This window comes from Schistocerca cancellata, chromosome 4, assembly GCF_023864275.1.
Source record: "Schistocerca cancellata isolate TAMUIC-IGC-003103 chromosome 4, iqSchCanc2.1, whole genome shotgun sequence".
Lineage (NCBI taxonomy): Eukaryota > Metazoa > Arthropoda > Insecta > Orthoptera > Acrididae > Schistocerca > Schistocerca cancellata.
In genome coordinates this window covers 575,376,563-575,400,921 of record NC_064629.1, presented here as the reverse complement: position 1 = coordinate 575,400,921, position 24,359 = coordinate 575,376,563, and positions in this window count along the sequence as shown.

Here is a 24,359-nt window from a genome sequence, read left to right as displayed (position 1 = left end):
TCATGCACCTAGCGCTTTATTCCACATAATTCCAATTCAGAGAGACGTAGGCTGACTTCGTTGCCGAATGATGCGCGCTTAAGCCGTAAATGCATGAAATTTTGGAAGGTTTCCTTTATCGGACTTTACAAAATTCCTTTTCATTCTTACTTAAAAGTTTTATAGGCGTCTAAATAAATAATAAGTTAACCATTTTCGGAAAAAGGTATGCGAAGTCACTAGTAATTTCAGCTAATGATCATGTGATATACATAAGCAGAGGCGACCTTTTGAAATTCAATGATTTTTAAACGCTTATTACGTAAAAATAACAGGTATTTTGTGAGAACTGTCTTTTTGATGTTATAATCTTTCGCAGTAACAACAATACAAACCATATTTCTAACAAAGGAAACCAGTCTATTATGAACGCACTTTCCACTCGGATGCACTCTCGTATTTCTTCAGTAAAACATTTTCACTTCCCACACACTAATTTCTTCTGTATCTGCTTCTTCAATGCTGATAAAATTTTCCTTGCACAGCGTAAATTAGTTCCTAATGTACAATGATTTCAAAAGAATGTGTGTTCAAATGTGTATGAAATATTATTGACTTAACTGCTAAGGTCATCAGTCCCTGTGCTTACACACTACTAAACTTAATTATCCTAAGGACAAACACACACACCCATGCCCAAGTGACGACTCGAACCTCCGCCGGGATCAGCCGCACAGTCCATGACTGCAGCGCCTGAGACCGCTCGGCTAATCCCGCGCGGCACAATGATTTCAGTTTGCCAGCTTAGGTACCAACTTCTTAAAATTCGTCATCCCCTGTTATTTTTTATTTTTCATCAGTTTATGCCCAGTGTTGATCCTGTACTTTAATTCTCACATTCTGTCCAACTGAAGGTTTTGGAGTTTTGTTTCATGAGACAGCTTTCATTCTCTTTGCTATCAACTGAAAACTTTCTTTGGCAGCCTCACTGTCCCGCTTCACTTCGTTAACACAGTTGGAAGGTCAGCGTTTGACAACCATCAGTATGTATCGATGTCTCGGTGTTAACTGTAGTCAAATCCTACGTCTCTATTGCTTCTGCACCTGCTGAAACCGCACTTTCTAACTGAGTTTTTTCTGTTGCAGAATTTAATTCACTGGAATTAATTCCTTAACCGTTATCTTGTCTTTCTTGTGAGTCAGTCGTTGTTTAACATTGTTTCCAGTTATTTTCTGCCTAGGTTTTTATTAAATCACGTGGAATAGATGAGTTAGCAATGCCATTATTCACTGGAACACCAAACATAACTTCATACAATGAACATCTGATCCCTTCACGATAAGCCCTATATTTCATTGCTTGGCTAAGCCTCAACCCTGCAAACCATTTAGAAGTTTTATTTGTTTCCATCCAGGTTGATAAAATACTTTCAACGGTTTGATGTCTTTCGACAGATCCCTGAGACTGAATGTGCCTCGGCTTTCCACGGCATGTCTTTACATCATTCCACAACCCAAATAAACTTTGGATGACTTGGTTACAAAACTCTCTTTCCTCACCAGAATGTAGGGTATTTGGGACACCGTAGATGGTGGAAATATCCAAAAGATGAAAAGTTGCTTCATCAGCACTTTTAGAATTTAGTTCTTGGGGAATAACGAATTTTGTCAAATGATCCTGATACACGAGTATGAACTTCGACTTGCTGTCTGGGTTTGACAGCATGTCGATTAAGTCAGTTTCACGTTTGGCATTTGGTTTCACTACAAAACCCCATTTAAAAAGGTTTTAGTTTTTTCCTGACGTGGTTCGCATAACCTCAAATAAGTAACAATTGAGACAACAGTCACCTTCTTGTACTTATGATTCATTTCTGTTATCATCCGAGTTCGGCCACCATGGACTACAGCAGTGTGAGTCTCCTGTATTACGTTGAATAGTCCATCAAAACGAATGTAATAACGAATTTCTTCTTATCCACAAGACACATGCTATGCGTTTCTCTTTACCTCCGATGTTAAGAACATCATACCACTTCAAACGTCTGTTGGAAACAGATTTTTTGTTGTCAACGGTTTTTTGTATTTTTCACTTCGCTTAACGTTATTCACTGAATCACCTAAAAGTTCATAAAATGTGTTACGCATAGCCTCACTTATTCTGATGCAAAGCTGTACAGGACTCAGAGGATGCCTACAGGCCGCTCCTAACATGGACAACAGACACCTTTTACAGACGCTCCTCTGGAGTACAGACGTTGCACGTTTACTCCTGTCAGAGCTTCGAAACAGCTGTCACTAAAATGACTGGGGAAGATGACCGTACACGCGCGCACGATACTCGACACAGACTGAAGTCTCGCAGCGGTGAGTGGACCGAAAATAAGAAGTTGCCAACGAAGAAACATCTACACGGTGGAGTTGGGAGTCTTCGATTCAGCTTTTACCATTTCGCATGGGTACATACTAAGATTTACCAACGTCTGTTGTGGAAAGGTCGAAATTTCAAAATGGTTCAAATGGCTCTAAGCACTGTGGGGCTTAACATCTGAGATCATCAGTCCCCTAGACTACTGAAACCTAACTAACATAAGGACATCACACACATCCATGCCTGAGGCAGGATTCGAACCTGCGACCATATCAGCAGCGCGGTTCCGGGCTGAAGCGCCTAGAACCGCTCTGTCACAACGGCCGGCTCGAAATTTATACATGTAATTTCGGAATGCTGCCTCACCGCGATAGTAATTTACTAACGCTGTGTGGTAACAGATCGAAATTTCCGCTGTACCTCGTCTTCAGAATAGTCGAAAATGATTGGAAAAAAAAGGTCATATGTTTTACGAAATAATTTCTCTAAAAGAAAGAAATAAAGTAAATTAGAAAAATATTTGATGTGCCTTTGAATGACGCTCGAAATCGTGTACTGTACAGCAAACGAGGCGACGATTGAGAATTTAAAGTTTAATGTGTAGTTAGAATCTTGATATTTGAAAGAGTACTAAAAGATTGACCACCATTCAAAGGCGCCTCAAATGTTCCTCTTTGCCATTTATCTCTCACTATTAGTCAAATCATGTCACAAAACGTTTTACAGTTTTTTTCAATTTTTAGGGTTCTGTACCTCAATTAATAAGAACTAAATCCTTATAGAATCATTTTGTTGTCGGTCTGTCTGGCTGTTCGACTATTCAAAACCTTGTTTCTCATGAATTAATAGACGTATGAAAGTGACATATATGTCACATGTTAAAGTGTACGTTCCCTTGGCGATGTAAAAAAGTTAAGTTTCTAATTCAATGCAATCAAAAGACACTGGCACTTATGTCACGTACTGGATACTTTCAAAGTCACTCGTCGAAACCTACAGGGTATTCCCCATTGACCTAGGATCATGAAATCTGAGAAGAAGCAAGGTTTCACATTACAACCAAAGAAAACATCCGAAAAATGTTAATTTCTAATATATCATGCGAAAAAAAATTGCCATTTCTTATCAGACTGTCTGTGTGTCCGTCCGTCTGTTACAACCCCTTTTTTATCAGGTAGACGTATGAAGCTGAAATTTGTGTCACATACTGAGGTCTATAGTCGCTGGGTCGTGTAATAGACGTCAGTTTCTAAGTCTTGTAAACTCATTCATCAAAACATACATGGTACTTCCCATCAGTCTAGAATCATGAAATTTGCAACAAGCAAGGTTTCACACTACAACCAAGAAGAAAAATCCGAAAATTGTTAATTTGTAATTGTATCACACGAAAAAAAAGTCATTTGCTTTCTGACTGCCTTCCTTCCCGTCTTTTAAGCAGTCTTTTCGTCAGGAATGGATAGAAGTGTCAAGTTGAAATTTATGTTATCATACAAATGAACATAATCGCTTGGTGGTGTAATAAATGAAAGCTTCTAAGTCAATGAAACAAAAAGATACGGCCATTTATGTCACATATTTTCATACTCTCAAACTCACTCGTCAAAACCTGCAGGGTACTTTCCGCTAGTCTAGGATCATGAAATTTACCAAAAAGAGAGGTTTTACACTGCGACCAAATGAAAAAATCTGAAAATACTTAATTTGTAATTATATCACATGAAAAAGAAATTGTTATTTTTTATCAGACTCTCTGTCTGTCCGTCCGTCTGTTAAGATCCCTTCTTCTCAGGAACGGACGGACAAATCAAGCTGAAATTTGTGTCACATATTATGGTCTACTGACACTAGGTGATGGAAAACAGTTAAGTTTCTAAGTCAAAGCAATCAAAATATACAGCCATTTACGCCACATATTTTGATAAAAACCCGCTCATTTAGACTTATGGGTACTTCCCCTTGACGTAGAATCATTAAATTTGGCAAGAAGAAAGGGTTCGTTGTACAAGTAGAGGAAAAAGTTGCAACGGAAAACTGTTAATTTGTAAATATATCACACGAAAAAAGATTTGTTTTGTCTTTTGTTATTCGACTTCAAACTTAAAATGAAAGGAATCGATTTCCGGAACGGGTGGACCGTCTATATACATAATTAAGTTAGAAAGGAGGCCTCAGTCCACGAGTCCTATTCGCACCTGGCCAATTTTTTTTAATTGTTTTGTTCAGAAAGCATTAGCAATAATATACACTCCTGGAAATTGAAATAAGAACACCGTGAATTCATTGTCCCAGGAAGGGGAAACTTTATTGACACATTCCTGGGGCCAGATACATCACATGATCACACTGACAGAACCACAGGCACATAGACACAGGCAACAGACCATGCACAATGTCGGCACTAGTACAGTGTATATCCACCTTTCGCAGCAATGCAGGCTGCTATTCTCCCATGGAGACGATCGTAGAGATGCTGGATGTAGTCCTGTGGAACGGCTTGTCATGCCATTTCCACCTGGCGCCTCAGTTGGACCAGCGTTCGTGCTGGACGTGCAGACCGCGTGAGACGACGCTTCATCCAGTCCCAAACATGCTCAATGGGGGACAGATCCGGAGATCTTGCTGGCCAGGGTAGTTGACTTACACCTTCTAGAGCACGTTGGGTGGCACGGGATACATGCGGACGTGCATTGTCCTGTTGGAACAGCAAGTTCCCTTGCCGGTCTAGGAATGGTAGAACGATGGGTTCGATGACGGTTTGGATGTACCGTGCACTATTCAGTGTCCTCTCGACGATCACCAGTGGTGTACGGCCAGTGTAGGAGATCGCTCCCCACACCATGATGACGGGTGTTGGCCCTGTGTGCCTCGGTCGTATGCAGTCCTGATTGTGGCGCTCACCTGCACGGCGCCAAACACGCATACGACCATCATTGGCACCAAGGCAGAAGCGACTCTCATCGCTGAAGACGACACGTCTCCATTCGTCCCTCCATTCACGCCTGTCGCGACACCACTGGAGACGGGCTGCACGATGTAGGGGCGTGAGCGGAAGACGGCCTAACGGTGTGCGGGACTGTAGCCCAGCTTCATGGAGACGGTTGCGAATGGTCCTCGCCGATACCCCAGGAGCAACAGTGTCCCTAATTTGCTGGGAAGTGGCTGTGCGGTCCCCTACGGCACTGCGTAGGATCCTACGGTCTTAGCGTGCATCCGTGCGTCGCTGCGGTCCGGTCCCAGGTCGACGGGCACGTGCACCTTCCGCCGACCACTGGCGACAACATCGATGTACTGTGGAGACCTCACGCCCCACGTGTTGAGCAATTCGGCGGTACGTCCACCCGGCCTCCCGCATGCCCACTATACGCCCTCGCTCAAAGTCCGTCAACTGCACATACGGTTCACGTCCACGCTTTCGCGGCATGCTACCAGTGTTAAAGACTGCGATGAAGCTCCGTATGCCACGGCAAACTGGCTGACACTGACGGCGGCGGTGCACAAATGCTGCGCAGCTAGCGCCATTCGACGGCCAACACCGCGGTTCCTGGTGTGTCCGCTGTGCCGTGCTTGTGATCATTGCTTGTACAGCCCTCTCGCAGTGTCCGGAGCAAGTATGGTGGGTCTGTCACACCGGTGTCAATGTGTTCTTTTTTCCATTTCCAGGAGTGTATTTAAATACTGATCCGTATTCTGCTATTATTAAGAGTACATAGATCATGAGAAATGAGAAAAGTTTTAATTTATGTTGTGATTTGATACGTTTTGGCACTTCGGTTACATAGTTAGGAACAGCTGTTCGTGAAATACTTCAGTTTTCCCTCAAATCACTAATTAAAGTTTTCTGGATTACTGTCCTTACTAATCAACTTGACCTCACGCTGGACAATTTGATACTCGATTTATCCATTTCTCACACTTAGTTTGGCTATGAAAATTGAGAAATAATAGCTCATTCTGTAAAAAATGGAAATGAGCGTTTTGCGTCATTGGGCGGGAAGCCCCTTGCGGGGCAGGTCCGGCCGCCTTGGTGCATGTCTTATTACATTCGACGCCACATTGGGCGACGTGCGCGCCAGATGGGATTTTATTACACTATGTATTCAGTCATGACAATGATGTACGCTGGAAGGTGATAAATGCGGTTTGTAATATCATCGATGTACAGGGTGATCCAGAGATGATGCTATAAACTATCAGCGACGAGGGAGAACAACGGTAAATGTATCAGTTTGAAGTATAGGACCCTGATACAGAAACGATCGAGTCGAAAGTTATAATTGAAAAGCTTTCTGATATCTCTGACGTTGGAATACATGTACTGGTACTGTTGTTACTAAGATTTTAGGGTACACAAATGCGACGAACAGGTAGGTGTAGAGGTTAGGACAATAACCAACTAGTTCAATGCAGATGACGTGCTGTGTACTGACGTGGCCGGTCCTGGTGTACATTGTCTGTACTGTTGTAGACTGCAGTCTACGTGTACGAACTAAAGTACTAACGTCGATCAGTCCTAACCAAATAATCTTGTACCCGAAGCCGGTAATTGCAAGCATGTTTCCCGTGTATGGGCAATCAAATTAAAGCAGCAGAGAAGCGAAAATAGCGTAAAGGACTAAATATCCACGTACAAGGCATCTTGCTCACACTATGTTCCGAAAACAGTTCGAACGATTAAGCGAAACAGGGATATTGGTACCACAACAGAAAAACCGAGGGACTATGAACTACACGGACTCCCTATTTAGAAGATGTAGTCCTTGGTCTAGTCGATGGTGGTTCAAGTGGCTATGAGCACTTTGGGACTTCACATTTGAGGTCATCAGTCCCCTAGAACTTAGAACTACTTGAACCTAACTAACCTAAGGACATCACACACATCCATGCCCGAGGCAGAATTCGAACCTGCGACCGTAGCGGTCGCGCGGTTGCAGACTGAAGCGCCTAGAACCGCTCGGCCACGCCGGCCGAGCTAGTCGATGAGTACTCCATCAATTTTGCATGAAATGAATATTTCGCACAGTAATGTGTGGCGAGTATTACAGGAAATGCAGCCACATCGCAACAATTCACAGAAAGTGCATGCTTTGAATCATGCTGACTTCGTACATCATGTTGTGTTCAGCCAATGATTCCCGCAGTCGATCCTCACTTCCTTGCGTATATAGTTTTTCCGGACTAAACCCGTTTCAACAGACACGGAATGCATATAGTCATGTGTGAGCTGATGGGAATCCCTACTTGTGAGGGGTCATCAACACAGATTATTAGTCAAAGTGGAGGTAGGCATAGTCAGTAGCCCGTTTCTTCTAATTTCCTGCTTAAATGCACCAGTGTACACAGTGTATATCAGAGACATACCATCCAGGTTCCTGGAACATACCCCACATGTTATTCTTCAAAGAATGTGGTTCCAGCCGGATGAGCGTCATCTCAGTTTGGACTGAGGGTTCGTGAACACCCGGATCAGACATTCCTTGAAAAGTGAATACGCAGAGGAGGTCCTATTCCCTGGTCGGCAAGTTAACCTGATATCACTTCACTTGATTTCTTTTTGTCGAAAAGCCTTGTGTATGAGATGCTTGTCGAAACTGAAGAACATCTCCTGGCAAGATTTCCCGCCGCCGTTCTTCAAACGACTCTAAGGATATTAGAACGGGTGCGACAGAACTTTGTGTGACGATGCTATGCCTGAATTGTCGCTGGGGGTCGCCAGAATAAACAGCTGTTGTAAATTTAGCAGCTTGTGAAATTTTTGCAGGTAAATGGAATTCATTATTACTGTGCCGCAGACTGATGATTTTCGGTTCCTCTTAGATCGGGTTACGTGCCCCGCTATTAGTCCATCACCATGGAAAATTGTCTGAGGGTTTTGGGGAGTATTGAGTGGAAATTCTACACGTCATGATCATCATTCATAGGGTTGGGGCCCTTACTTTGAGCGCTGCGCGAGGCTAGGCGGAACTTCAGTATATTTTCGTTTGTAGCTTTCGACTCGGTCGTTTCCGTATTAGGCTTTCTTACCTCAAACTGATACATTTTCCGTTCTTCATTGCCCGTGAAAGTTTGTAACATCATCAAGTAATCACCATGTGCATCACAGCTTCCAGCATACGTCATTCTCATGAGTGAGTGTATACTGTAATAAATTTTCCGACTTATATAAAGCTTTCCGTTTTCCAGACAGGCGAGTCTATACGGTTATGCATATTATCAGACATCCGTTTGCGCCAGCATGCTGCCCATAGTATGTAGGTCGGAATTTATCAATTTTGGGATGTATTTCATGATGCTGTGTGCCTTAACAATGTGGCTCTTGCATCTTTTTTCGTACGTGACAAAAAAAACTGGGCATCTACTGCCCACCTAAGATCATTGCTAACACAATAGACTTGACACCCTCGGGATTGTAAGTTCAGAAAACTGGATAGGCTGGTAGCATGTGACAATAGTAAAGAAAGTTCCCGAGCACTACACCTTTCTATTTCTGTATATTTTACTTGTCTAGAGAGACCGTCGCTTTGACTTCCTGGATGGAGACAGAAAGAACTTAAGCTTTCTGGAAACACTCAAAGTACTTGTACCGCACGCATTTCTCTGTTAGTGAAAGTCATCCTTATATATAATGCTGTTGATATTACAAGTTCATATTAAAAATTGTTCTTTCATTATTACAAATTAAAGTGCACTTTGACATGTGGACAATCGCTAAGAGCGAGCTCTAGGCTGTGGGAATTTGTGAAGAGGTGTCGATATTTTGCAGGTGTACTGGCACGGGGCGTCGGAAGTCCAGCTGCCTGTTGTAGGATGGGATTAACACATGCCGACTCGCTGAGACCACCTGCTAGCTGCCATGCGCGAACTGAAGGATACTGACGACTGGTAACTGATTTTCGTCCGTTGTAACTATAAGGCTACGAAATGTCACATTAAGAAACCCAGGGAGTGTTCACAACGAAACCGTATCTTCAGAATGGGAAATAATTACTAGAAGTGTACTAAAGCGACTCATATTAAGTCCTCTCTTGTTTTTATTACATTTAAATGATTTGACGTCATACATCCAAAAAACAAAAGTAATCATTTTGCTGACGATGAAAGTATCATGATCAATCCTGACGGAGAAACTTCAGTCGTTGAAAATACAATTTCTTTTTATGTGGAAAATTTGTTTTCTCGTAGTGGGCTATTATCGAACATAGATTAAAAGCAGTACACGTAGATGAGGCCTTGGTAGGTCGCTAGAGAGAGTTGGCACACATCTGCACACACAAGTCTCATAAATGTCGGGGAGTGAGGCGATGAACTCTGACGCCACGTTCAGTCATATCCCAGATGTGTTCGATTGGGTTCAGATCTGGCGATTTGGGGGGCCAGCACATTAACTGGAACTCACCACTGTGTGCCTCGAAACACCATCACACTCCTGGTTGTGTGACATGTTGCATTGTCTTCATGAAAAAGTCTCTGCCGTCCAGAAACATGATTGTCATGAATGGGTGTACATCGTCTGCAACCAGTGTACAATACTCCTTGGGTGTCACGGTGTAATGCACGAGCTCCACTGGACCCATGGATTCCCACGCGAATATTCAACAGAGCATAATGGAGCCACCGCCAGCTTGTCTCCACCCAGCAGTACTGCTGTCAAGGAGCTGTTTCCCTGGAAGACGAAGGATTCGCGTCCTCCTATCGGCGTGATGAAGAATATATCGGACTACATCAGACGATGCAACGTTCTGCCACTGCGCCAACGTCCTGTGCTGATAGTCGCGTGTTCATTTAAGACGTAGTTGCCGATGTCATGGCGTTAATATTGGTAAATGCGTGCGCCGTCCGCTACAGAGGCCCACCCTGTCCAGCATTAAAGTCTGTCTTTAGCTCGGCCACAGTTCGCCGGCTGTCCCAATTTACCAATCTGCCCAGCCTACGCCGTCCTACGTCTGTAATGGTGGGTGGCCCCCAACCCCACGACGTCTGGTCGAGGTTTCACCTTGATTTCGCCACGTGCTGGAGACACCAAACTATTCGTTGAACACCCGTCAAGTCCTCCAGTTTCCGAAATGCTCGTGCCGAGCCTCAGGGCCATCACAATCGCCTTCACTCAAAGTAAAATAGATTGCGCACCTTGCCCATTATACACTCAGACAGCGCGCTCACTGATACTAAATGCTCAGTGCGTGTGTCTGACTAGCAGTCATTCATCGCCAGGTGACGCTGTTATCTCCTGGACGGGCTATGCCGGGTGATCAAAAAGTCAGTATAAATTTGAAAACTTAATAAACCACGGAATAATGTAGACACACATGCTTGGAATGACATGGGGTTTTATTAGAATCACCCCATATTGCTAGACGCGTGAAAGATCTCTTGCTCGCGTCGTTTGGTGATGATCGTGTGCTCAGCCACCACTTTCGTCATTCTTGGCCTCCCAGGTCCCCAGACCTCAGTCCGTGCGATTATTGGCTTTGGAGTTACCTGAAGTCGCAAGTGTATCGTGATCGACCGACATGCCTAGGGATGCTGAAAGACAACATCCGACGCCAATGCATCACCATAACTCCGGACATGCTTTACAGTGCTGTTCATAACATTGTTCCTCGACTACAGCTATTGTTGAGGACTGATGGTGAACATATTGAGCGTTTCCTGTAAAAAACATCATCTTTGCTTTGTCTTACTTTGTTATGCTAATTATTACTATTCTGATCAGATGAAGCGCCATCTAAATGATATTTTTTGAACTTTTGTATTTTTCGGTTCTAATAAAACTCCATGTCATTCCAAGTATGTGTGTCAATTTGTACCTCTCTATCTACATTATTCCATGATTTATTCAGTTTTCAAATTTATACTGACTTTTTGATCACCCGGTATATGGTTCAAATGGCTCTGAGCACTATGGGACTCAACTTCTGAGGTCATCAGTCCCCTAGAACTTAGAACTACTTAAACATAACGAACCTAAGGACACCACACAAATCCATGCCCGAGGCAGGATTCGAACCTGCGACCGTAGCGGTCTCGCGGTTCCAGATTGTAGCGGCTAGAACCGCACGGCAACTCTGGCTGGCTCACCCGGTATAGACAGTAGGTAGGTGGTCAAAGTGTTCTGGCTGCTCAGTGTAAATGCAGCGGTCGAGGGAAGGTTTGCGGCGATACTTTCAGGAAGTCTTTATAACAGTGGAAATGAAATGAGCGTTTGCCGTCATTGGCGGGAGGCCCCTTGCGGGGCAGGTCTAGCTGCCTTGGTGCAGGTCTTATTACATTCGACGCCACATTGAGCGACCTGCGCGCCGGATGTGGATGAAATGATGATGAAGACAGCACAACACCCAATCCCTGAACGGAGAAAATCCCCGACCCAGCCAGGAATCGAACCCGGGCCCCTTAGGACGGCAGTCCGTCACGCTGACCACTCAGTTATCGGGCGGACTTTATAACAGTAACCTAGAAGCGACAAATAAAGTAAGAGAAGCAAAAAAAAAATAGAAAGAAGAAAAAGTAGAAAGTAACCGACGACAAGAAAGGCAGGAAAAGAAAAGTGCGAAGAGCAGGAAACCCTACCCTAGAAGAAATCTTTTTGACGACAACGATGAAGACAATCAGTGCTTGTACTGCGGAGAAAAGTTTTCAAATTCGTGGAAAGAGGAGCAGTGGACTTAGTACTGTGCTCCCTCTGGTCTCACGAACTCTGTACAACAGTTCATGAACTCAGTTTGACTTTTATTTGTAAAAAGTGTAATTCGAATCATGTTTCAAAATTGAACATGTTTATTTCTTTGTTAAAACAGTTTTATGCCTTATTTTTGAGTTTAAAGCTAAGTGTCCATTTTGCTCATGTCTGGCAAAGTGGCCGTTTTTCCTCTTTCTGAAAATTGTTTTCTTTAAAGTACTTAATTTTCTTCAAAGGTGATTAAACTATCCCATGTTATACCTTAATAGTTGTCGATTATAATCAATGATTGCTATGCATTACAGTATATAGCTATTCAGCTTATAAAATAGGAGTACCTTAGTCTGTCCACTTTTCCCTGCTGTCCCTCAGATATAGTATGTTCAGGCTCTGTGCCACATACTAATATCAAAAGGTCGACAAAACCTAATAAATGATGAAAGGAGTCGCAGAAGACATGTACAAATCTTTTCTGGTAAGAGATGTCACAACGGTAGAGGGATTCGTCAAGTGGTGCCAGTGAATCATGGATATGCAACAGTAAAAAGCTGGGTGAAGTAGGTGTGTTCTTGTCGTCTCCATACTCCTCATCTACCGATAGTACTACGACTTGGTAACATCGAACTTCGCTGGTGTCACGTTATTTTATATGGATACTGCAGTGATAATTATAAAATGACCACAGCAACATTTCGGGCGCATGGGGATGTCAATGGCATGGGAAACAACCTAACCTTTCCTTTGCTAATACGATATTATTCTTACTGACGTTATTGCTACAGCCAGAAAATTTTCTTAAATAACGATAGGTGCAGGGCTACTGCAGTAACGGCTATACCACGAAGACGTGGAACCATTATTGCAACGTTTTAATTGTAAAATATATCTGGTGTATTTCAGAGTATATCGTTGAAATCTGTGTAGAGCTATCTGCAGTACTTTTCGAATTACTGACTTTTCTCATTTTCCGTTGCTTCCAGATAGTCTGGATTTTTCACGGTGTCCTCCGCACAGCAGGCGCCGCCGAATCGATAAAGTAGGCAATGCCGTATCGGAGGCGGCGATCTACTGTTGTGCTAACACTCGAGAAGAGGCTGCGAGGTTCGACGCTGGCGCGCTGCTGAGATGTGTGTCAACATGTGTGTCGACTCCTGTTATGCTCCACTGACGCATTTTCGATTCGTCCGGGTCTCCTCAGCACACTGCTTCCACAAACGCTTTTCACAGCCAAAGCAAACGCTGTAGCGCCAACCGAAAATCGTCGCTCGAGCTGGTCGGAAGTTCTAACCTAACAGAGAATGTAGTTTTTTACACTTTTTTTTATCAGGTCCACTAGGATATGGAGGAGGATATTAGTGTTTAACGTCCCGTCGACAACGAGGTCATTAGAGACGGAGCGCAAGCTCGGGTGAGGGAAGGATGGGGAAGGAAATCGGCCGTGCCCTTTCAAAGGAACCATCCCGGCATTTGCCTGAAGCGATTTAGGGAAATCACGGAAAACCTAAATCAGGATGGCCGGAGACGGGATTGAACCGTCGTCCTCCCGAATGCGAGTCCAGTGTGCTAACCACTGCGCCACCTCGCTCGGTCCACTAGGTGTTTTGACTCATAGCCAACTATTCACCGCACATTATCAAGCGTTCATAATTATCTTCTTCGACTTATTTTCGTTGTGGCGTTGCACTTCCATTGATGTTACGGTATCCTGACTAATTCGTAGATAGTACTGTATTTTGCTAGAAAGTCCTAATGGCCAATGATCTAAATCCCCGTCTGCACTTCACAAGCCATCACACAGAATGTGAAGGAAGGCATAGAGAGTACGAGAATCGTTACCAATTCTTTATTCCATTCACGAGTAGTATAGTGAAGGAGAGATTCTATGAGCCCAAATTACTCTAATTTTAGCGTCATCGCCATTATACTAAGTATCTGTCGAAGAAAATTATGTCTGTTTGACTCGTTTTTGTATGTAAACTCTCCTCGATGCACAATGTCATTCTTGTCACGTCACTCGCTATATTTCTCTGAGCATCTCTGATACACACTTCCTACAAGGTGCTGTCAACAACCGTCCAGACCTTCTTTGAATATCTTCCGTTAATACAACATGACGTGAGCTCGAAAGTAACGAACAGTAAAGAATTATTCGAACGATAGTTTCGTTAACAACCTCTTCCGTGCGTGAATTACACTTCCTTAGGAAACTTCTAAGAAACTGAGCCTTCGAAAGCCTTTCCTAATGACACAGAAAAGTATGTAAGTCCCTTTAAAAAGAAGTCAGTGTCATAATTTGCCAGCAATGATAAGTTAAAAAAATTTTATTTGTGTAAGAAAATTCCCCAAATTGTCCGCCACATCCTAGTGATAATCACACCTTGAGTAGGGACGGGAGAAATAAAACTGATCCAGGGGCTACTTCGTGCACCTAAAGATCGGCAACCCACCTCGCATCATCTGCCTTGGGTTCGAAAGATGTAAAGTGGGTTGCCTATATTAACGAGCATGGAATTCACTAAAAAGAATGAAATTACAATGAAATCCACACCTTTAGCTGCTCACAGGGGTTGATAAATATCAACGTGGACAATTGAAAATGCGTGCCGCGAGAGGGACTCGAACCCACGATCTCCTGCTTACATGGCAGACACTCTATCCGTCTGAGCCACCAAGGACACAAAGCGAGTGCGACTGCAGGGACTTATCTCTGGCACGCTCCCCGTGAGATCCACATTCCCAGCTTACTGTCCACACACTACATTTTTAGTGCCTCTGCTCAATATACTCATTACTCACGGCAGTCAATCCACCGATTCTCGTAAGAGTTCGGGCAATGTGAGTGCACCCACACTGAAGAAGAAGATAGCTGGCTGGTAAGCCTTATCCATATGAAGATGGGATGGAAATCGGTAGATCTGACGTACATGTACTAACAAATGATTACAATTTTAGAAGAATTGGATAATTTATTTAAGAGAAACAGCTTCACAAACTGAGCACTGATGCAATGGTTCATCTCTGACCCTTATGGAAGCAGTTATCATAGAATCCTTGCCACTGTTGTGTCCTCGTTGCCATTGTCGAGTCTTGTTCCGTAGGAAGGAAGGGAGATGATGTTATTATAGGTGGCCGGTATCTCCTGTCTACAACACAAATGCACACGTGGATGATCACAGTTCTTTATTTACATGAACAGATGGCTGCTACTTAACGTCAACATAGTCCATATGTAGTGGTGCAAGCTCATCCATAACAGTCCTCTTGGAAACAATATTGGTAATGTTGCTAGAGTCACAATACTGGTCGCTATATACTATCGTAGCCTGGACCTACTCTGCGAATGAATTTACAGACGTCAAACTGGTGTGTGAGTCAGTGACTGAGTAAGAGAGGCGAGTGAGCGTCCTGTCAGCGGCGGCGGCTTAAATACCTGCTGTCGAGAGGGCATTGGCAGTGCGTTGCTTGCGAATCTGTGACCTCTCTCGTGATAGGCGCGCTTGATCTAGCGCCTGCCATTGTACTCCGCATTACATCCTTGTGCCGATCAGTGTGCTGGCGACAGCTCAACGCCACCACATTCCTCCCCCCCTCCCCTCCCACCGAAATGACATACCATTGTATTATAGGGAGGATGCGAAAGACAACGGGGAGGGGGGGGATTGGCGGGGGGCAGGGAACGGGGAAGGCAGGACGCTGGACGTAGAGATGAGCTAGGAGCCGTGACTGTGGAGGTTCGTACCCCGCCATCAGGCTTGCGAGGCAACAGGAACATCCTCATTAAAACTTCTTCCAGGGCATACGTCCAGGCCTAAGGCGTGTCCTGGGACGATGACAGAGACAGCAACGACGGATCCACGACCACCGGGTCGGCGAGCGGGTACGGCAGGGGCGAGGGCGCAATCCATCGGGACCAGCAACCAAGTACACGAAAGAGCCAATGGGTTCCTGGATCTTTCCCAGCGCCCACGGTATGGTATCCTTACCTGGTAGGTTTGTCGGAGGACATAGAAAAAGTGTAAAGAAGGGCAGCTCGTTTCGTGTTATGGCGCAATAGGTGTGAGAGTGTCCTGATATGATACGCGAGTTGGGGTGGCAGTCACTGAAACATAGTAGGTTTCCTTTGCAGCGAGATCTATTTACGAAATTTCCATCACCAACTTTCTCTTCCGAATGCGAAAATATTTTTTGACACCCACCTATGTAGGGAGAAATGATCATCATAATAAAATAAGAGAAATCAGAGCTTGAACGGAAAGATTTAGGTGTTACTTTTTCCTACGTGCATTTCGAGATTGGAATGGTAGAGAAGTAGTATGAAAATGGTTCGACGAACCCTCTGCCAGGCACTTAAGTGTGAATTGCAAAGTAACCATGTAGATGGAGATGTAGATGTAGCCATAAACCTTGAAAAGAACCAGATCTCGCGGCGCAAAACGATACTTGGGGACCACTGGTACCGCCGGATGCTGCGGTGTGTGTATCAAGTTGAACACTAGGCAGACTCCCGCAACTTCGATGAAATGTAGCACCTTGCAATGGTGGCGGCCATACAGAATTCCACCGGTGATGGTGCGTCTCGAGGTTGGGAGGGATAGGAGGCGAGAAAAATTTGCAGCGCCTGTTCCCATGTGTGGGTGGTGCGAAGCTTGGCCATCTGTTGTTTAAACTTGCGTACGAGGCGTTTGCTTCTCCGTTGGACTGGAGGTGAAACGGAACACATGTTAGGCTACGAATGCCATTTCGTTTACAACACTGTTCTAAAACACGTAAAGTGCACTGTAGTCCGTTGTTTGACACAAGTACTTCTGGTAAACCTTCTATGAAAGGTATGGAGGACAACGCTTGAATGGTGCTACATGATGTGGTAGAAGCCATAGGCACAGAAAATGGTAACGTGCTAAAACAGTCTCCCACTATGAGCCAACGAGTGTTCCAAAATGGTCCTGCAAAATCAATGTGCTCTCGTTGCCATGGCGATTGAGTCTTAGGCCAAGCTGCAAATGTCGCTGGCGGAGCGGAATGGTTTTCCGCGCTTGCACGACACTGTGACGTCATCTGTTCAATGTGGGCGTCCATGCCCTGCCACGTACAGTGCCGTCGTGCCAACTGCCTAGTGTGAACAATTCCCCAATGTCCTTGGTGGAGCAATCGCAACACGTCCTTTTGCCACACTTTGGGAATAAGCACACTCGAGTGTCCACTGTCATTCTGAACTAGAATCACACCTTGTTGAACTGAAAGGTTATGCCGATGTGCAAAATATTGGCGCACTACTGAGGACTGGATACTGTCCAATGAACGAGTACAATACGTGCGAAAGTAATGCAACAAAATCTTGAGTTCTGGGTCTGCTTCCGTGGCCTGTGCAATTTTTATGTAGTGCAACGGGAAAGATCACAGCAATTCAGAGTTCTGAGCATAGATTTGGCAACAACATGTGGCAGATGCATCAAAATCAGAGTCTTGGTCAATCGGAAGGTGAGATAGGGCGTCTTCATTGCCATGCTTTGCTGTAGGCCTGTACACAATGTCATACTGATACTGCGAAAGCAACAAAGCCCAAAGTTGCAATTTTTGAGCAGTGCGTGTAGGAACCAGCTTTGACGGATGAAATTAGGATTTGAAACGTTTGTGATCTGTCACTAAAAACAACTTGCGACCATACAAATAATGATGGAATTTGGTCACACCGTACACAATAGCAAGATCCTCCTTTCTATTTGAGAATAATTGCAATGAGTTTGAGTTAACAACTTTGAGGCAAAAAAGTGTCGACTACTTCAAATGGTTCAAATGGCTCTGCGCACTATGGGACTGAACTGCTGAGGTCATGAGTCCCCTAGAACTTAGAACTGGTTAAACCTAACTAACCTAAGGACATCACAAACATCCATGCCCGAGGCAGGACTCGAACCTGCGACCGCAGCGGTCTTGCGGTTCCAGACTGCAGCGCCTTTAACCGCACGGCCACTTCGGCCGGCTGTCGACTACTCTCTGTGGGTTGACTGTAGACTTGAAGTCAATACAAATGCGAATGCGACCAGAAGGCTTAGGCAACAAAACGAAAGTACTTGCCTATTGACTAGCTTGAATGGGAGATATTATCTTGCAATTCTTTCAATTCACTGGCTACTTTGTCTCTTAAAGCAATTGGAACGGAGCGGACCCGGAAAATCTTGGGCTGTGCACTGTCTTTTAATGTAACATGCGCTATAAAGTTACTAGCTTTTCCCATTCCTTCTGAAAATAGTTAAGGAAATTCATTAAGCAAGCTAGCGACAATGTCTTTTGGTGTCAAAGCCGATACTGAAAGTACATTGTCTTGGATGCTAAGTCCAAACAAATCAAAGGCATCTAAAACAAATGTGTTCTCGCTATCTCTTGATTTCAACACAGTAAAATTCACTGTCCTAGCGTGAGATTTGTAAGTGTTAGGCAAACTACACTGTCCGGGCACTGGAATAACCTGTCCGTTGTAAGCAGTGAGGTGGTTGCTAGATTTAGAAAGGCGTGGTGACCCTAACTGTTCGTAAGTGGCACGATAAAGCAAAGTTACTGAGGCACCTGTGTCTAACTGAAAGTTCACACGACGGCCAGTAATTCGTAATGAGACAAATAGTTTATTAGAACGTTATTTCACAGCACTAGGGTGAGAAGGAGGCAAAAACTTAATCTTACTTTTGTCAGGGCCTGTTTCAGGTTTTGATAACACAGCGTTCACTGCATGTGCACGAGCCTGTGTTCGCTGGGAGCGGGAAAAACCGCCATTTTTGTGCTGTTGTAAACTAACTGCTTAGATATGGCCATTTTCCCACACGTATAACAAGTTGCGTTACCCGATGGGCAATCCTGTCTCTAATGGCGAGCTAAACACCTAGGTCCTAGGGCAAGACTTCACTAAATTCGCAGGCCTGTTGCCTGTTTACGTGTCTACGTGGCGGTCCGCGCGACTGTGTACGCGCTCGTTGTTGTGGGTGATTGGGCCGGTAGCAAGGAGCGACTCAACCCGACAAATCGGGGCCTGCTCAAACTTATCGACCACTATGGCACCCAAATCATATTGCTCTAATATTTGCAGTACTTGAGAAAGTGATGGATCAGAGTACTTTAGGATCTGTTCCCGTATTCTACTATTAGGGACATCGAATGTTGTAGCATCACGTATCATGAGATCAAAGTAAACGTTGCCACAACTACACTTAAATGACCTCCTAGTCATGCCCTCCAATTCTGTGTACCACTGACGATACGTCTGCTGCGGCTTTTCCTGCAAGCGAAAGAACTGATATCTAGCTGCAGCTACGTGAACTCGCTGGTCATAGCACTCGGTTAATGCGTCGGTTACTTGGTCACAACTGAGTTCGTCGGAAGACGCGGTTAGGAATAGTTTCTGCATCAACCTGAAAGTTGGGGACCCAGCAATAGAAAGGAAGTATTGTAACTTTAAGGTACCTTGAACACCATGAACTCGCCAACTGCTTGGTACTGAGTCAGGTATTTTTCTGTGTCGTTAAATTGCTGGACCGTTGGTATGCTGGTCCACGGCACTAGCTGGATTGGTTGGCTGGTCGATTGTGCGTCCAACGCAGCTTGTGCAGCCAGTGGTTGTTGTACGTCATCAGTAGGGCAGCAATTTGTCGGTTCTGAAACTGAAAAACTTGTGTTAGATATATCACATTGGGCGTCTATGGCTCAGGCGCGGAGGCAGGGGTTGGAGAGGGCGGGGAATTCGTAGCTTACACAAATACGTTATTGCAAAAAAACAAGCAAAGCCTCTTAAAAGAAGAATTTGATTAGTTCCGCGGCTCCCCTCCTCGAATACATGCAAGAACGTAACAACAAATTAGCAATTAGAAACACGATTACCCTGCAAGCTAAAACACAAGTAAAGCAAGCAAACTCTTTATCCAAGTTGATTATCCCATCTTCGTCGCCACTGTAGAATCTTCGTCGCCACTGTAGTGTCATCGTCGCCACTGTAGAGTCTTGTAATGTAGGAAGCAAGGGAGAGGATGTTATTATGGGTAGCCAGTATCCTCTTTCTACAATGCAGATACAGGGTGAGTCACCTAACGTTACCGCTGGATATATTTCGTAAACCACATCAAATACTGACGAACCGATTCCACAGACCGAACGTGAGGAGAGGGGCTAGTGTAATTGTTTAATACAAACCATACAAAAATGCACGGAAGTATGTTTTTTAACACAAACCTACGTTTTTTTAAATGGAACCACGTTAGTTTTGTTAGCACATCTGAACATATAAACAAATACGTAATCAGTGCCGTTTGTTGCATTGTAAAATGTTAATTACATCCGGAGAAATTGTAAACTAATGTTGACGCTTGAAACCTCCGATGTTCAGTTGCGTGTTGTAACAAACACGGGCCACGGTCGGCGAGCAGTATCTGCAGGGACATGTTTACGATGACGACCGTGTTTACGAGTGTGGCTGTAGTGCACTGTTGTGGTTTGGTCTTGCTGTCGCAGTGTCCGCATGTAGCGCTTGCTGCTATTGTTATTCTGCATTCGTCTCCGCACGCAGACCAACTGTAGTACACCGTGTTACCAGACGTCTGTGATAGTGTAGTGTTGTAGGAACTGTGACCATAGTGTATTCGAACTCTGAAAAGGCCGAGATGATACTCATCTATGGCGAGTGTCGACGAAATACAGCTGAAGCCTGCAGGATGTATGCAGAACGGTATCCGGACAGAGAGCATCCAACGTGCCGCACATTGCAAAACATCTACCGCCAACTGTATGCAACAGGTATGGTCGTAGCACGCAAACGGGTCCGTAACAGGCCCGTCACAGGAGAAGCGGGTCCAGTTGGTGTGTTAGCTGTTGTTGCCATGAACCCACACATGAGTACACGGGACATTGCGAGAGCCGGTGGACTGAGTCAAAGTAGTGTCATGCGCATACTGCGTCGTCACCGCTTTCACCCGTTTCATGTGTCGCTACATCAGCAATTACATGGTGATGATTTTAATCATCGAGTGCAATTCTGTCAATGGGCATTAACAGAGAATGCGTTGCAGTTCTACCTGTTTACCGATGATGCGGGTTTCACAAACCACGGGGCAGTGAATCTACGGAACATGCATTACTGGTCCGTGGACAATCCTCGCTGGCTCAGACAGGTAGAGCGACAGCGACCGTGGACTGTAAATGTATGGTGCGGAATCATTGGCGACCACCTCATTGATCCTCACTTCATTGCAGCGGCCCAAACAGCTGCAACATACATCGCGTTTCTACAGAATGATCTGCCAACGTTGCTCAAAAATGTCCCACTGGAAACGCGTCGACGTATGTGGTATCAGCATGATGGTGCACCTGCACATTCCGCAATTAACACTATGCTGACCCTTGACAGGATGTTCGACGGGCGTTTCATAGGACGTGGAGGACGCATAAATTGGCCAGCCCGTTCTCCTGATCTTACACCTCTGGACTTCTTTCTGTGGGGTACGTTAAAGGAGAATGTGTACCGTGATGTGCCTACAATCCCAGAGGATATGAAACAACGTATTGTGGCAGCCTGCGGCGACATTACACCAGATGTACTGCGGCGTGTACGACATTCATTACGCCAGAGATTGCAATTGTGTGCAGCAAATGATGGCCACCACATTGAACATCTATTGGCCTGCTTCTGTAACTAAGGTCCATCACCGTTCCCTTTGGAACCCTACGTAATTAGGTGCTCTCCGATACACACGATCGAACAGAGGAGGAGTGGTACCCAAGCGTCAACTTTAGGTTACAATATCACCGGATGTAATTAACATTTTACAATGCAACAAACGGCACTGATTACGTATTTGTTTATATGTTCAGATGTGCTAACAAAACTAACGTGGTTCCATTTAGAAAACGTAGGTTTGTGTTAAAAAACATACTTCCGTGCATTTTTTTATGGTTTGTATTAACCAATTACACTAGCCCCTCCCCTCACAATCGGTCTGTGGAATCGATTCGTCAGTATTTGATGTGGTTTACGAAATATATCCAGTGGTAATGTTAGGTGACTCGCCCTGTATATATGTATAAGCCCACTATGGCCTGCCTTGATGAGCAATCAAACGGGGATTTTAATATCTTCGATTTATCGCTGTTCTGTAAGGGTGCTGCAGATGACAGCCAAAGACGTCTTGCCTTCAAAAGAAATGGCACACTACACCATTACTCGTGGGTGTCGGGCTGTATGGGGGGCTACACTCATGTTGGCATTCTATTGTTGTTAGGGGCATCTCGTGACATGTCACCGGTTTGGAAGCTAATTGACTGGTGTAGTGATGAGTCCCACTACTAACTGAGCCCCAGTGATCGGTAAAGACGTCACACATCACGCGTCAGGTGTTTGGCAATACTCTTATATCATATTTGAGTTGATTTTTTTTATTTATGAACCTCAACTTGCAATGTAAACATCACCCATTTCGCGCTGCCGACGTATTTTGCAGACATTTTATAATTTTCTGAACATCTTAGCTATGGAAAACAATTCATCTACGACTCTGTTGAGTTTTTAACCATGCAGCATTGTACTGGTGGCAGGAAGAAATCGTAGTACAGAAATCGAATGTCACTCGATATTACAGTGCAGCCATCTGCAAGTGGTCGGAAGACTCATTTTCTACATTGTAGCCACATACAAGAGTAAGCAGGATGTGAAACAGGAGTTGCTTATATTCCATGTTTCAAAGTTTATTGGCTAGCGTTTCAGGTAAATCTCATTTGCAAAAAGATGGTTCAAATGGCTCTGAGAACTATGCGACTTAACTTCTCAGGTCTTCAGTCGCCTAGAACTTATAACTAATTAAACCTAACTAACCTAAGGACATCACACACACCCATGCCCGAGGCAGGATTCGAACACGCGACCGTAGCGGTCGCCCGGTTCCAGACTGTAGCGCCTAGAACCGCATGGCCACTCCGGCCGGCTCATTTGCAAGGTTTATAAATTCCTATTTCATTATTTATATTTTTAAGTAAATTTCAGTTTTTGTCTATAGAGAAATATGCTTTTTGCACATTCTCATATTTCAAGGGGAATGAGATATAGCATAAAATGAAATTTATGAAACTGACCAGTGAGCCAGTCTTTAAACGAATTTTTGGGAGTCAGTGATGCAAACACAGATGACAAAACTTTAACAGCTCAGATACTTTAACCTAACTGGATACTATAGAGGTGTACTTCAGGCACCACTCACCTTCCATTTCCTCTGCATATGGCCAGATATGCTGCTGCTGCTGCTGATGTTATGATTCCTGGTGTGATCTTGGAGATAAGTTGGGTGCAATGCCGGTATTACATGTTTCCCTTCCATTTCACTCACTCCACTTCTTTGCCTTGGCGTGTGGCTGAATGTAATAATTCCTGGAATGACTTTGAAGATAAGGAAGCGCTGATCCTGCTGGGAGAGAAAAATTGCTTGCCAAATTGTCTCAGCTGCAATATGACATCACAGATAAAAGTGCTGACAGACGCTGCGTCAGAGATTTGGCAAAACTCTTCTTGCCACCATACTAATGTCACATTGGCCCCAAATTTGCCATTCGGTGTGGCCGAGCGGTTCTAGGCGCTTCAGTCTGGAACCGCGCGACCGCTACGGTCGCAGGTTCGAATCCTGCTTCGGGCATGGATGTGTGTGATGTCCTTAATTTAGTTAGGTTTAAGTAGTTCTAAGTTCTAGGGGACTGATGACCTCCGCTGTTAAGTCCCGTAGTGCTCCGAGCCATTTTGAACCCCAAATTTCAGCACAATTCTGTGAACCGTCCTCTTGGACGTATCACGCGATGGGTATGTCGTCATACCCCTTCTTACAGACGTTTCACCCCCTTCTTTTGACGCATCTGTGATGCAGGTCAGAACCACAACACCCGTTATTGAAATTACGCAGTTTTCTATGAGTGACCGAGGAAAACATTTCAGACACATTACCACTCAGACTCGACACGAAAAGTTCTCGAAAGGCAGCATAAGGAACGTCCATGAAACCACCACCTCCGTTGGGACGTTGATTCTACAACTTCCGCGGTCGATAACGACACTTTGCAGTGCGATGAGCTATGGGATCATGTTTCTTCACAAAATTGGATACTGCTGACATCCCCTGGATTATTCAACCCTTCTCGAAGGATATTGTGAGCCTGCCACCACTTTGAACGTGATCGCCCCCTTTGGAGTGAAGCACCACCGTAATTTTTGCTCTGGTGTTCAAGGTGGAAACACTAGGGGCCTTTCAAAGCTGAACAAGATACGAAGTGAAAAACGGTCCCCTCTGAGACTGCCCCCTTCCCCACCTCCTCCCCCAG